This window comes from Pelmatolapia mariae, linkage group LG3_W, assembly GCF_036321145.2.
Source record: "Pelmatolapia mariae isolate MD_Pm_ZW linkage group LG3_W, Pm_UMD_F_2, whole genome shotgun sequence".
Lineage (NCBI taxonomy): Eukaryota > Metazoa > Chordata > Actinopteri > Cichliformes > Cichlidae > Pelmatolapia > Pelmatolapia mariae.
In genome coordinates, this window is record NC_086229.1 from 49,702,773 (window position 1) to 49,719,399 (window position 16,627).

Here is a 16,627-nt window from a genome sequence, read left to right on the forward strand (position 1 = left end):
ATATGGGCATTTAATATGGGGCCATTACGGAACCCGCGGACAATCCTATATGGGGCCCATTTTCAGCCCATTTCCAAACCATATGGGCCCCACATATAAATGTTGGCTGGGGCAGGGTATCCCTCAGCAGCAGCTACAATATCTTCAGAGTGACAAACTGCATTTAGCAGAACACCAATTTAAATTCAAAGAACCGGAAAATGCAGTTTATACAAACCGGGTCCACTAAACTGATCCACCTGAACAGGAGAGGAGCACTTCCTGAACCGGTGTTTGTCAAAACATAACACATTGTCAGATTGGCCGAAAACGGCGTTCAAGGCGCCGTCGCTCCAGTACAGCTGAGCAGACTGCAGCCGTGGGAGAGAGTGACTGTGTTTCACACGCTCAGCTCGAGCTTTCTGATCCTGAACTTCATGACAGATCGACCACTGTGAGTAACACTATTTGGTCTTCCGTGGATATAAAGACATTATTCAGAGTGACACCTCGGTGTCAAGTTATTCACCGGTTGTCCTCGCTAGTGATCTTTGTGTTCCTGAGCCGTCAGACTCTGGTAATGCTCGCAGTGTTTTCTCTGAGTTAGCCAATCTGGATTTTCCAGCTGTTGAGCTGAACAAAGGACTGTTATTCCACCCCAGACTCACCTACACGCTATTACTGGCACTGTATCCCCGCTGGACTGTTTTACTCCCCAGCCTCTTAATTCTGAGGTTTCCCAGCCTGAGCCCAGCCACACACCATCAGCAGTTGTAAATAAAACAGTGCGTGCTGAGGAGCACAAACAAGCTAAGACTGTGTGTTCTGTAGCCGATGCTCCTTCTAGTGACTGGTTTGTGTTCAAACCTGTTTTATCTTTTCACATGTCCGGTGCTGCCCAGCGGGCCCTGGACACAGTAAAACTTCTGCATCTGAGACTTCCTGTGTTGGTCCGACAGTTTCCCCTCTGTGATCTTTTCTGTGCCTCAGCTGGTAAACGTAAATGGTAACAGAGTGCAACCTGCCATAGTTAAACTGGCTAAAATGCTTGAACTTAGCACAAACTTCTTTGGTTCCTGTTTACACCTCAGCTTCTTCTTATTTTATATGTATGGCCTGGTCATGGGGAATGAGACAGAACACAGAAAATATTCGTTTTTGTTTTTTGGCTTTTTTTAAATTTCTCCAAATGATCTCGGAAAAGCACAGTTTTTTAGTTTTTGTGGTTTTGAGTGAAAACATTTAAGTTTAACATTAAACCCAGGAAGAGTTCCTACTTTGGGTTCCAATTTAAACAGATTATTAAAGTAGATCTAATTTGAACAACTTCACAGGCACCTGTTGAACTGTCACTAACCCAAAACCAGCGAGAGCTCTAATCCTGCTCCACAGGCTCAGCCTAAAACACCTGTAACTTTCAAGGTCTGAGATAACAATAAATATCAAAATATCACAGTGTAATAATAATTAATATTCATAATAAATGTGTAATAATATTTTTATTATTATTTGATTTGATTTTCCTGTTTGCAGCAAACAATTTTACAAGCAGGGATGCTGTCAGTCCACAGTAGAGGCCGATCCTTCCTCGTCTCTCTACTGCAGAGACACAAACACATCTGGGTTTCTCACATTCATTAAAATCAATTACACTAACAACACATCAGAATAAGAGAAAAAAAAACTGTTAGGAGCAGGTTATGTTCAGAGTTTTACTTTTAAATTCACATTTTCTCTCTGAGTCTCTGAGTTTTAGAACAAAACCTGATCATTTGAATTCAAACATCAAACTAAAAATGTCCTAATAAACTTTTAAACAGAAAGTGTCAGACTGTTTTCTTTGGTCTGTTTTACTCTGAAAATTCACATTTATATGAAACATTTCTGCTGATCTACACATACCAACAGTCAGCAGAGTCAGTATTAAATATCAGAAAATGATTATTACCAGTCTACTTTCATAAGTTAACAGTATCCTCTAAACTTCATGTTGCCTCTTGTCATTCAGAGGATTTGTGCTGAGCTGGAGCAGCAATAATGTAGAAACTATGAAACAGAAGAAACTGCAGCGCACAGGAAAAATTTATGACATGTTGATAAGAGTTATGATTACAAGTGTGTGAGTCAGTGTTGTGTTTCACTTCTTAAGACTCAAACACTGCTGTGTTTTGCTTTCAAAATGTACATTTATAAATTCATAACATATGTTTACATGTACTTTATTATTAATGTTTTTTAAATAGATAAATAGAAAAATAACATTTGTTCATAACACAATTTCAACTTATCAATAAAAACATTAAAGCGTCAAGTACAAAGTTTAAGTCTCTAAATGAATCCTGAGGGTCTGAACTCACAGCTACACTCTGAGAGTTTGTATGAGATCAGACAATAAAGCAGCAGATCAGTGTGGATCGAGGAACACAAACACCACTGATTCTGTAAGAAAAGAAAAGCATCACTTCCTGTTCACGCTATAGCTTAATCAGAGCTTATCATACATAATCATCATTATAAAATCAACATGAATACTTCATTAAAAACTGTCATTCAGTAAAAAACTGAATCACAGGAAATGAAATAAAACTAAACATCTCAAATCAGCTTCACGTTGCTCTGAGGTCGATGATTTCATTTAGTTTCATTATCAGTGACAGTCTGTTTACCTTCAAAATAATGTAAACTTGAAAAACTGTTTCCTTCATCGAGTTTATGATTATAGCTCATGAATGAACAGACTTGCAGGAAGTTCATGATTTCTTGGATCATGTCTCGTTATTTTGTCCATCATGTGTTGTCCTCAGGATTCCCATATACTTGTTTAACATTCACCTAGAGACCATTTTTGGCCCGAGGACAACACGAGGGTTACAGTGAACTCCAAAAGTCTCATTCACATTGTTGATCAACCTGTTTCCACTGATTGATCTGAGGAAGTTTTCTGATTCCATTATTAGATGAGTTAAGTTGCATTAGTAATGAAGGCACTGAAATAAATCTATTAAATCCAAGTTTAAAGCTTTACTGTTTCTGACATCACTATGAATAACATCATATCCTGTTAGGACCTCCTGACCATCATAATGAGAACAAAGAGAATCCTGTAAACTGAGAAAACTGATTATTGGTTCTTTTGATCAACACTGCATGTAGAGGAATATTAACATTAGATTCCTGAGATCTGCTTCCTTAACACAAGATATTTTTGCTTAAAGTGGAAACCAGAAATAGTGTGTTTGGCCGCTCCAGTGTCAGAGGACTTGGGGGCGTGACGATGATTTTTGTGTTTGTACCATATTCAGTGAAGAGCAATCAGGCTGTCACAAGTGGACTGGGAGGAGTGAAGGTGCAGTGAAATGTGCTTTCACAGCAGGATGGATTTAATTCTTAAACTGTCTCTGTTGAGGTTTTGTAGACATGTGACTGCTTATTATGTGACATTAACTTTTCAGCCATTTTGAACGTGGAGTAAACCTGATACATCAAGTGAGTGAAAAACCTGGAAATATTGGCCCCGTCTCAATGTGCGTACTTGTGTTCTCGTGTACTCGTAATACGTCATCAATCGGAGACCAAGTACTGTTCCAATTCAAAGCACGCATCAAGCTGAGAACTCGCTCCGCCTGTTTTATCGAGCATGCATTGGTGGTGATTTGTGTGGACCTGGTACAGCAGAATACATTTCGTCCAAAACTCAAATGCAGCAATGGTGGAGGAGCGCGGCTACAAACATTTAAATATTAAATATTACTCTTTCTGGGTCACAAAATGAACTTTATTTCGGGCAAGAATGTATCTCTGTAAACTTTAAATATCTGCTCGATTTATCAGGATATTTCCATATTTCCAAAAGTGCTCTGATGTTTTCGAAGACGTCTGTTACCCACCAGCTTGATAGCAGACCAAGAGGTCAAGGATCACTAGAGCCTGGCGAGAAGAGCGGATTCAAACCCCCCGCAGTCTTTCATTACTCAAGTTAAACATGATATATAAGTCTCTTAGATAACTTTTAAATGTTAATGTTTGGTTTATTTCAAACATTAACATTTCGAACAGTGTTTTAAACACTGATTTCTTTTCCGATACGATACCAAGTAAAATTCAGGGTGGTATCGACAATACTGATCCATAACTGACACTCTGTACAAACACGTAAGGTTTCATTGTATTTCAAAAGCCAATATATAATTGTATTATGTAATTATAATAATATAATAATATAGCTTCACAATGATTACAAGACATCAGACTACTTGTTCTTATTGCTTAATAATGCAAAATATCATATTGAAATAAAAAAACCTGAATCGACTCCGTGAGAGACGTCTGTCTCGCCCTAGCAGCACCTGTCCCTCTCCTCCTCTTCAGTTCGCCTCAACATACGCTCGTCATATTCTACCACAAGGTTAGTGGTGTTGCCACAACAACTCACTGTCTTGCCACATGTATCGCAAACAGTTTCTTGGCTGTTTGTGGAGGTAAAATACGTCCACACGTGACTCCGTTTATGCTCAGCCATTGTTGTGAGTGCGCACGCCAGGGGGCTGCGACACATTTATGCAGCTGTATTTCGCATATGACTATAAAAGGCGTAAGAGGAAGTAGTTCCGTCCAATTTAGCCGATCCGAATGATATAGGGCGTTTATCAATATGCGTACTTGTGCATACTTGTGTTCTCGTGTACTCGTGATACGTCATCAGTCGGAGACCAAGTGCTGTTCCAATTCCAAGTACACATCAAGCCGAGAACGCGAAAAAGTCCCGGATATGTTCTCGCTCCGCCCGTTTTATCGAGCATGCATCGGTGTAGACTTGGGACAGCTATATATCCCAGAATGCATTTCGTCCAAAACTCAACAGCGTACTCCCGGCACATCATTCCCCCCCGCCCCCGCTCGCGGACTTCTCACTACTCAGGTTAAAGAAACCCCAGCAGCTGTCTATAGTATTGAGTGTCCACTAGAATAGAAATAAAAGCGTTCTAACATCTCACCTGCTTGTTTTTATTAAGGTATGTGCACGTATGTACATGTACACTATTTTTATTAATAGAGGTTTCACTACTGAGGTTAACAATGATATATAAGTCACTTAGATCACTTAGTGATCTAAGTTAATGTTTGGTTTATTTCAGTGTTTTATTTGTTCCTGAGTAAACCGGTTTGGCTGTGATTAAAGTTAAGCTTCATAACACGTTACTCACAGTTAAATTAAGAGGGGACGGCAGTAAAAACTCCGGACCTGTGACATCATCACGTACGCAGGTGTTCCAATTGTACACATCGCGAGTCCGTGCTCGCGTTCTCGGCGGGTACGTACTCCCGTGCGTTCTCGGCGAGTACGTACTCACCGAGAACGCGAGTACGTACTCGCGTACTTGGGCATTGATAAACGGCCATAGTTTCTTTCCACTGTGTTCTGATTAATTAAAAACTACAAATTTACCCCAAAGTACTAAAATGTCGATATTTTAATAAACACACCACTAATGTTAACAGTGTTTTATTTGTTCCTGAGTAAATCGGTTTGGCTGAGATTAGCTGACTCTGGATTAAACCTAACATGTTGTTGGCGATATTCACCTGGAGTCATTCACTCTCACTGACAATCACTTACACACGCAAGGAACTACTTAGATTACGGTGGTCCTGTTTGTCTATGTACGACTCTTCTATTGCTCGGACAGATGTGATTCTTGGTGAGGATTTATTTGCCCGGTCAAAGACTAATTTTGGAAAGCCCCGCCGCTTGAGAAAACGCGGAAAGAAAGGCGGCGTGCGTCAGCGTGTAAGAAAATTTCGGAGGAAGAATCGTGTTCCTCTGCCTTCTGTGATTCTGGCCAATGTCTAATCTCTTAGGAACAAAACGGATGAATTACAAGGAAATGTGCTTCATCTACGGGAATACAGGGAGGCTTGTCTGATCGCGCTTACCGAAACATGGCCAGTGACACTTCACTGCGAATCAGCGGCTTTGGGACCCCTGTGAGATTGGATCGGAACTGTGGAGTAACACGCAAATCTCACGGAGGAGGGGTATGTTTGTATATCAACCAGGGCTGGTGTAATAACTTTACTGTGCGGGAGCGGTTGTGTCTTCCTGACATCGAGCTCCTTTCAGTATCTGTCAGGCCTTTTTACTTACCGAGGGAGTTCCCTCAAATTTTTGTCACTGTTGTTTACATTCATCCTAAAGCTGACGTTAAAGTTGCTGCTGACGCCATTTTTAAAGTGGTACACAATCTGCAGACTCTCTCACCGGATGCTCCTAATTTTATTCTTGGTGATTTTAACAATTGTAATCTTAAGAAATCATTGAACAATTTCTTTCAATATGTCACTTGTCCTACGAGGCATAATAAAACGCTGGATTTGTGTTATGGACCAATTAAGGGGGCATATAAGTCTGTAGCTGGACCGGCGCTAGGTTCTTCGGATCACAATGTTATTCACCTCCTCCCTGCTTACAGATCTGTGATTAGGAGGGAGAAGGCCTGTGTGAAGCGGACTAATGTCTGGACAAAAGACAGTTGTGCTGCTCTTCAGGGGTGTTTTGATTGCACTGACTGGTCCTTGTTTCAAGAGAGCACTTCTGATTTGGATGAACTCACTGATGTAGTGTGTAGCTACATCTCTTTTTGCAAAGACTCCGTGATTCCAGTCAGAGAATCTAAGACTTTCCCTAATAACAAACCGTGGCTCTCTTAAGATATTAAGGATCTGATTCTTAAAAGGAAAATTGCTTTTAACGAGGGAGACGTTCCCACCGTGAGAATATTGAGGAAGGAGGTGAGGGCTGCAATAAAGATTGCCAAGATGAGGTACAGAAGTAAGATTGAGGCAGAACTCAGCAGTAACAACCTCAAAAGAGCTTGCCTTGGTATGAAAACAATGGCAGGGCTACACACGAAAGGTAAAAGTAGCATTACCTTAGAGAGGTTTACCTCTGACAAACATCTGGCAGACAGTCTTAACAGTTTTTACCTTCGTTTTGAGAACTATGACTGTTCTAGGCAGACCAGCACACTGAGGGAAAAGACTGTCACTCCCCCATCAATTTGTATTGATGAGAGGGGGGTAGCTAATCTTTTTAGACACACCAAAAGCAAGAGTCCTGGACCTGACAACATCTGTGGACAGGTACTGAGAACTTGTGCTGATCAGCTGAGTGGGATTTTTCACTATATCTTCTCACTTTCTTTAGAGCTACAGACAGTACCTAAGATTTGGAAACATGCTATTATTGTTCCTGTTGCTAAGGGCAGTTCTCCTAAGGCACTGAATGATTTTAGGCCTGTGGCTCTGACTTCTTTAGTGATGAAGACATTTGAGAAGATAATTAAGAAGGAAATTTTAATGCAGGTTGAACACCATCTTGACCCCTTCCAGTTTGCCTATAGAGCAGGGAGAGGTGTGGAGGATGCTGTTGTCACACTCCTGCATCTCTTGTATAAGCATGTTGAGGCCCCTCACACCCACGCAAGATTATTATTTGCTGACTTTTCATCTGCATTTAATACAATTCAACCCCACTTACTTGCTGACAGGCTTTACAATCATTTTAAGCTTGACACTAGTCTGGTCGGCTGGGTGATAGACTTTCTGACCAATAGGTCACAATGTGTGAGGGTGAATCATGTATTTTCTGATGTGCTCTCCTCCTCTACTGGATCACTGGGTTGTTGCCTCTCTCCCCTTCTGTTCATTCTGTACACAAATGAGTGTCGCAGCAATTTCACGAACAGACACATCCTGAAGTTTGCTGACGACACAGTGATCGTCAGTCTTCTTGTGGGGGACGAGTCAGGCCATGGACAGGTTGTAGATGATTTTGTGAATTGGTGTGATGAGTCCTTCCTTTCACTTAATGTGTCAAAAACTAAAGACATGATTATTGATTTTAGGAAGTCCTCTTATAGCTCATCACCTACTATCATTAATACTGCCGATATTGGGATAGTTGAGAGTTATAAATATCTAGGTGTGGTATTTGACCATAAATTGTGTTTTGAATCTCATGCTGATGCCACTACTAAAAAAGTTCAACAAAGACTGTTCTTTTTAAGGAAAATGAGATCTTTTAATGTCTCATCTGAGATGTTGTCCTTGTTTTATCGAAGTTTTATCGAATCTGTGATGTCTTTTTGTATCGCTGCGTGGTTTGGTAACCTGACGGTGAAGAATAAGAATCGGTTGGGACTTCTGGTAAAAACTGCTAGCAAAATTTCAGGGCGCTGGCAAGATGGACTTTTGGCCATCTACAATAGAAATGTGCTTAGAAAGGCTCATTCTATTATTAATTGTGTGAACCATCCACTTCACAGTGAGTTTGAGTTGTTGCCTTCCGGCCGCCGTTTTAGAGTACCTCCGAGGAGGACTAAAAGACTCCAGGTCTCTTTTATCCCTACTGCGTCTTGTCTCCTTAATGGCAAATAATTGTCCTTGAACTTTCTATCATTATTATTGTTATTATTATTATTATAGTATTGTTCTGTTTATTTTTATCCTGCTGCTAAACTAATTTCCTCTTGTGGGACAATAAAGAAATTGAATTGAATTGAATTGAATTGAATTGAACATTAAAAATATTTTCATTCAGGAGGAAACAGTTTAACCGGGAACAAAAACAGCATGTTAATACGTAGTTTACTCTTAGTTAACTATGCTAACTAAGAGTAAACACACAATTATGTATTGCTGGTTATGGAGGAATTGTGTAACGGGCTGAATATGGATGTTCACTTACTCCCTTCAAATGTGTTTACTAGTTCTATGACCTGTGACCCTGGCACTCTCCTCGTCTTCACACCAGACAATTTCTATCATTATGTTATCAACAAGGCCTTGAATTATACTGGACAAGATCTGAAGTACTCCCTCCCTCCTGCTCGGTTCCTGTGCTACTGCGAGTGTAACTACCGCCCCTCCCCCTTCTGCTCAGCACGAGCACAAGACCCACGAGTGAAGCAAAGAAACAAAACACAGCTCCCAATAAGGAGCCGGATCGCGCCATTCACTTCAAAGAGCCAGGTCTAAGAGCCGTTCGCGACCGACACATCACTAAAGAGCACATTAAAGTAAAATGATCCTGATTTAGCTGTTAACGGTTTCTCTTGAAACATAGCCGTTCATTTACAGGCAGCTGAAAAGTAAAAATCTAATGATTCTCCAGCTTTTATCGCTCTGATTTCTCAGCATATTAAAGGGCATAAGCTAGAAGTTTGTATCCACAGACTCAAGCTTCAAGTGCTTTATCCAAGTGTGAGACTTTTCCCACTCACCCCAACCAGTCGAGGGAGATGTCAGCCCATCCCTGAACCTAGTTCTGCTGGAGGTTTGTTCCTCTTGAAATCAACTTTTTTCTTTCCACTGTCACCAAGTGTAAAGTGAGGACAGATTATGGTTTCAGCTCTGGCAACTCAACGTCACCGGTTAGCTGATTAATTACCTTTTTTTGCAATAGCTTTCACTGCATTGCTAAAATTGACTGCTTAGCTTCTGTGAACTGTTTGTGCTGGAATTTGCATTTATGACTGTTAAAAACTCCAATTCTTTTGATCTTCGGGCTGAAAGAAGAACAACACTCAGTGTTTTAATGCTCAATCAACAATCACTTTAATCAATACAATTCTCTTTATTCCATACAAACACTTCGAGCATTACAAGCGTCCGAACGGGAGATGTGGACAAAGTCATAAAAAGCTTAAACATCCACATTCTTTCTCTCTCTCAGTGAGCCTAAGTTGCAACCTTGGCTTCCTGCTTTTCTCCTCCTGTGTGAGATGAGGGAGAATCTCCCGTGCAGTATGTTCTGTTATCTTTGTAATCAGGAAAGCAAGGCCACGATTCTCTGCAAACAGTATTTCTTCATAAACAGTGTAATTGACTCGCAATAATAAATCAGCAGTATAGTGTAATACAAATCAGTGGAATAATTTCACAATTTCTATATCAGAAGTATAATGCAACCTAAAACAGGGTAATGATTCTACAACACAGACATCCACAACCTTTGTCTCTCAAAATAGGTGCCTCCTGATCCCTCTCTATCTCCTGCCTCCTTATCTCGTGTCCTTGCTGCCCACTTCTTCACACACTTCTCCCAGCTTTGGCTCACCAACACTGTGTCCCAGTAACGGCAGCATTCTGTCGCCTCTGCTTCTCACATAAACCTCTGACCTATTCTCCCAATTCTGTGTGTTTGCTCTATGTGTGAATGTTTAATAGCCTGACCTACTTAAATGAATAACGAATATAATGTTTTACTGTGGTTCATACAACTAAATCCCTAATACTACGATAATCTGTTCTTACATGACTCAAATTCAGTATGTTAATTGCAAATATCCATTTTAGACATGAACAAATAGCAACTAAGATTTTTTTGTCTTTTACAGAAGCTGCTGATCAGCTCAAACCTCGGAGACCAACTTTAATATCAACAAGAAACCATATCATAATTGGGTTTGAATTTTTTTGAATTTTCTGTCTATTTTATTTAACTAACTATACCAAATGGTACTGATGATTTACAGAAGATGATACAAGACAACAGAAAACATACCTGGAAATACAAACCAGAGGCAAAATGAAATATTTACCTAAAAACAAACTGAAAATGGTCATCAGAGCCAAGCTTCATTAAATGCAAACATTTCTGGTTATGTTGTTTAAAGGTATTTTCTATTGACACCCCGAAAAATCAGACGAGGAGACCATCAGGGAAAGTGATCGGCTTCTTTAAATTCTGATCTCATAAAACTGTCAGACTGCAGCTGTGAGTTCAGACTTTCAGGATTCATTTACAGCTTTATTTTTTAAACACTACAGATTAATCTTGTTATCGTGAATCTGAGACTCTGCTGCATTTACTGATTTTAATCCTGTGTTTTATTCAGCACACAGGATTTGAGTTTTTTCTTCATTTAAGTTTCCACCTTCAGCCTCGTTGTTCTTTCTTTCCAGCTGAGATGGATTTTAGGTAGAAATGAGATAAACGGTTCATGAGCTGCCAGCACGTTACAGTTTTTCTCGATTCCTAAGACACATTCCTGGAAAGCTGATCTCCTTTTCCCCAACTGTGAACACAAAACCCAATTTTCAAGCTGCATTCAAAAAACCTCTGATTCTTCTTGCAAAACCAAACTTTCACCCCAAAACAAAATTAAAAACTGAACTTTGCCATCAAATCATGCCTCAAGTCGCTCTAAATTAAATACTCTACTGAGTAGTCACTAAACACTACATAGGAAAAAGGAAAACACAATGCTCAGAACATGAAGCGGTAGAAATAAATGTTTATTTAGGCTAAATGCATGTTGCAAAACAAAATACCTGGGCATTCCTAACACTTGTACATAGAAAAGAGAATTTGCCAAAAAACAGAAATCCTGTGCATTTACATGTAGCACTTGTACGTAGAAGCACACAAATATAAGTGCATTACTCCGCCACAGCATCATTTCTCTGTACTGGGTCAGGCCACAGGACTTCATCTACGTCACAGGCCACATTTTCTCTGGCCAGGCAACGAGGGAAAAAACCCTGGCATGCCGTATCCAGGCTTGACATGCCTCCACACTCATGTCACCACAGGCCAGTTCCATGGCTTGCAAGAGATTTACCCTGGTGTACGGTTGGCGTTCATAAACGTTCCACCGCCATGCGGAGAAGAATTCTTCAATGGGGTTCAGGAAGGGGGAGTATGGTGGAATCTACTGATGTTCGGTTGTACCCTTAGTCCGGCCTCCTTCATTGTCATACCATGGACAAGGACATGATCAATCACAGTAGCTCTGACTTCATCTGAATGTGATAGATTTCATCTCTCACACAAACTCCTTTTCTTGGATGTCTATCCATTGTAGTGCCTCACAAACCAGTGCTCTGGCTTATATGTACCCCCACATCATTAGCCACAAGTGTGATCAATTTTGAGTTGTTGTGTTCAACCGGTGACACCTGAGCCTTACTTGTGTTTGACTTTTGCCACCTGTGATCATCATAATGCAACACAGGTGCATCACAATGACAATGTGTTGACAAGATGTGTCTGAACAGGTGAAAAGTGCTTATGGTTTTGTCAAAAGAGTGACTGATTCAATAAGTGGGTTCAGGCAACTCAGACTTTGGTTCAGACAATAGGGTTTAGTGTTTTAACAATTGAGAAAAAACTGTAAATATCAGTGGCCTGCTGTGCAGTTTATTTATTGTGTTTGACTTTATTGCCTCCATGTGGACTTTTGTGGGAATCAGTTAAGTGGTGAAGCTGAATGATGCCAAATAAATGTCAGGTTTAATAAAGGACAGCAGGGTGATTTTAGGTTTAAACTTTTAGGGGGACTCAGCTGCCAGTCACGCAGTGCCTTGGAATTAGTATCAATGCAATATGCTGTCTGCAAATGTGATCAACCCTTTTCACATTTGCAAACCTCAATTCAGTTGGATGACCAGGGGTGTAATTTTGAATCGAAGGTCTTTGGGGAGATCTGCCGGTGGGTTGGGGTGGAGAAAATGAGGACAACACCTGAAAAGCGATGGCCCGGTCGAGCAATTCAACCGCACGCTGGCTACCCAGCTCGCCATCCTCCCCAGCCAACACCAGCGTGATTGGCCCTCTGGAGGTGTTCGGGTCTCCTCCCGAGCCAGAGATTGCTGGAGGACAGGAGATGGAGTATTACAAGAAGCTGAGGGAGCGGCTAAAGGTGGTTCATGACTGCTCCCACTAGGCCCAGGCCAGCGCGGGAGTGCGACAGAAGAGGGCTTACGACACCAGGCACCGAGGGAGAGCCTTTGTGCCTGGAGATAATGTCTGGGTGCACTGCACTTGGGTGTCCCCCAAGCTTTGCAGTCAGTGGCAGGGCCCTGCAGAAGTCTTGGCACACACTGCAAAAACGGCTAGTCTATATTTAGGAAAAAAATACTACATTTGATACAAAAAGCACTGAAAACAAGTGAAATTATCTGTCCATGCAGCAAGTTTATTTTACTTAATAAGAAATCTTGAAATAAGATTTTTTAATCTAGAAATAAAAGAACACATTTGAGAATTGAAGAGGGTTAAAATAAGCTTTAAAAAGCTCAATTTTAGATAAAATTACTTGATATCAAGTCCCAAAAGTAAGTTAAATATGCTAAATTACAGTCTTTTTTATGTTTTGAATTCTTACTTGCAGCAAATGAATGCACTGCAATGAGAAAAGTAGTTCTAATACTATGAAAAACTACTCAATATTAGTGAAGTATGATTAATTTGTTTCTTGATTCAGGTTGGCTTATCTTAAAATATAGCCTAATTGATATTAAATCCAAGCAAAAAAACCTTAAAACAGACCTTTTTCCTAGAATACTCATTGGCTTCTACTGAAATCACAGCCAGGACAAGAGTGATATATGTCAACATTTATTCCTCTCATGAGAACAAAACCCTTTTTTAAAACAATATAGGGCTGCTGCACAATCCCTAAAAGTCTAAATCAACCCTTTAGAAGGCCTAAACAGAGAAACAAAAATTACATTTTTGGCCTTAAACTTTTGTGACAGTCACATAGTCTCACAATGTTGTAAATAACGGCATTACTGACTCAAAACTTTACATGCCTCAGGTAAAGTGTCATTAAGAAAAAAAAAACAACAACTTTCATTTGTAAGGCATTATAAGTAAAGCAGTTTCTCAGGACATTGCTAGCCAAATTAGGAACAAAGTTGTACAAACGTACTACAAAACTAAACAAACTGCAAATGACCTGATAAAATTCTGCTTGGTATTCACCTATTTTTCAAAGAATGACTTCCACTCAGCTATTGCTTTCTTATATGCACTAGTGGCATCTTGATCATGGATGGCATCAGTGATTACCTCAGTTTGTATGACAGAGAGGACCGTTGCAACACATTTCGGGTATGTTAAGTGCAAGGTGTAGTAATATGCCATCAACACCAACATTCCTTCCCAGAAATCCTCCAAGGGGAGAGTGGTCACTGGTATATTTCCTACAGCAACAATGCTGGTTGTGCCATCAAAAAGCAGCACTGGGGAGGAGAGAGGCCGCTTCTCCAGGTATAGCATAGCATCTTCACCCGGCTAGAAAAGCACAAAAAAAGGACAAATTCTTCAAGATTTTAAAAGAAAGGGTTGCTGTGCATCCAAACAGCTTAAGACACAAAAAGCAATATCAAGAGTTTAGAATGCTCCAACTGATTTACTGTTGGAATAGAAGAAATAAATATAAACTATCTGACTTACATAAATATGAAATTTTGGAAATGTATTAATTCTGAGCATGAATTTTCTCTAGTTTGCAGCATTTTTATCATGTCTATTTGTGCTTTTTTTCTCATTTGTTTTTTAAAACTATTTCTTTTAACTTTGTTATATATTCTAGTTTTTGAAGGCCTTTTTAAATATATCATTTTAGTGCTTCTACTTGTATCCCAACTGCAATTTTGAAATCCTGAATAAGGAGTAATTAAATCCCTGCTGAATTGAACTTTGACCCACTCTTATTAAGCATGAAAAGCAAAATAATAATATTAATAATAATACAAGTAAGTACAAGTTACAGTGGCTGGTATTGCTAACAGCTGTTCTCACCTTGAGGATATGAAGGAGAGCCTCACTGGCACTTCCCAGCCGCTTTGGTGGTGTAGTTTTTGAAGGAAAAAGAGATGGAAGTGCATTGAAGAGAGTGACAGTAAAATCCACTGTGGACAGAGAAAAGTATCTTAATAAAGTAATCTGAACATATCTGATGTATGGATTTAATGTATGAAAAGGCCACTTACCTCCATGTACATCCAAGGGGAGAGGTGGTTTCAGGACCTTCTTCCAAATGCCATAGAACTGCACCTTCGAACAAAACTCTGCCCATCGACCCTTCATTTGATCTATGTATTTGCAGTTGAAGCCACCAACGATGCGACGCAGTTCATCCATCGCCTATGACAAAGTTGTGCTCAGTTAGTCAAGAACTAACTAAACCTACCCAGAGAAAGCAAGGAATGTAACTGAAGGTAGTTGAACTTACATTTCGTATGTCTTTGAAGCACGGGTATGCTTCAAATATTTTTCTGGGCCGGTCTTCTTCCCTTGTAACATCTGCGTCAATAAAAGCTCGTCTGGCCTCAAACTCCAGGTCCAAAATTTGAGCAACGTCACTTTGGTTGGGTTTTGCATTGGGTTTCCTGTACATGTTGCTCAAGGTTTTGTAATGCCTTGCCTGCATCTTCAGGCTGTCATGGTCTGCTAGGGAAAGCAAAGAGCAATTGTAAGACATGGTGTAACTAGACTTCACAAAATTCAGATTTTTCTAATCAGTCATTTCTAGTAAGGTTGCATGGTTGTTTTTAAGTTATTGTTTTCAGTATAATATTTATGAGAATTAATGTTTAGGTTAAATATGTCTGAATAATGAACTGACCCTATTAGTGCTGGGCGATATGGAAAAAATATTTATCACGATATGAATTATTTTATATCATGATAACGATATATATCACGATATACCACCTGACCTGTGGTCATCTGGAAAGTATGCAGTCTGTAAACAGCGAGTGGAGAGGGTGCAGTCTTTGTTTTGAGTTACTGTAAAGTATGTCGCAAATCCGGGTGCATGTAAAGCAGTACCATGTTGCAAAACCACAAGACAGTTTCTTTGCGAAAAATATCATTTTTTTATACTTTATTTTCTCTTGCATAAAGTTCAGAGTATGTATAGTGAGAAGACAACACTAATATATTTGCACAGGCTATTTAACCCTTTAAGACCTACCATAGAACCAAGTCCGCCAGAGCTTATCTTTACATTTATTTATTTTGAGTGTCTTCATAGTTTTATTTTTGAGATACACAAATTTTTATATATAAATGAAAATAAATAAATGCAAATTTGCAAAAAAACAGCATGTGCATCAAAATAAACTATTTCCAACAGTGTAATTTGACTTCTAAGCATCCCAGAAACGATACAGAAGAGCATAAAGTCAAACATGACTTTTAAAAACACCAACATAGACTTTGAAGCTTAAAAAACTACATTTTCCGCGAAAGTGACGTCACTTCCGGTTTCGGACAGGTAATGGCGGACATGCGATAGTTGCGCTGACTTATATTCCAACTAGGAAGTGTTATGAACAGCTGATCGGATCGGCAAAGCCTGTTTCTGGAATATTATGTTTTTGTTGCTGCAAGTCTGGAATATTATGTTTTTGTTGCTGGAAGCGCTTTTTATGCAATTTTTGCAAAGCTATATGTGGAAGAAAACCGTGACCTAGGGCAAGCTAATGGAATAAGATGTAAGTACAACCCCTACGGTTTCATATGCACAAAAAAAAAAAACATTATTGCACTACCTTACGTGGTTACAGTTCTACAGGGATTTAAAAATAGTTAGGGAAAACGGAGTGTGCCTGCTCTGACCGGTTGTAAAGGGTTAATGATATATTTTATGTAATAATTTGTAAAATTCGGGTTAGAAACGATAGAAACGATAGAAGACAAATGGCACGATAGACACTTTTCTATCGTCCACACGATATATATCGTCATATCGCCCAGCACTAGACCCTATATGTCCTGATCATTTCCCTTTGCGTCCTTTTCTTATAATGATCATGGATAATTAATTGTTAGTTTGAACAGAATCAAATA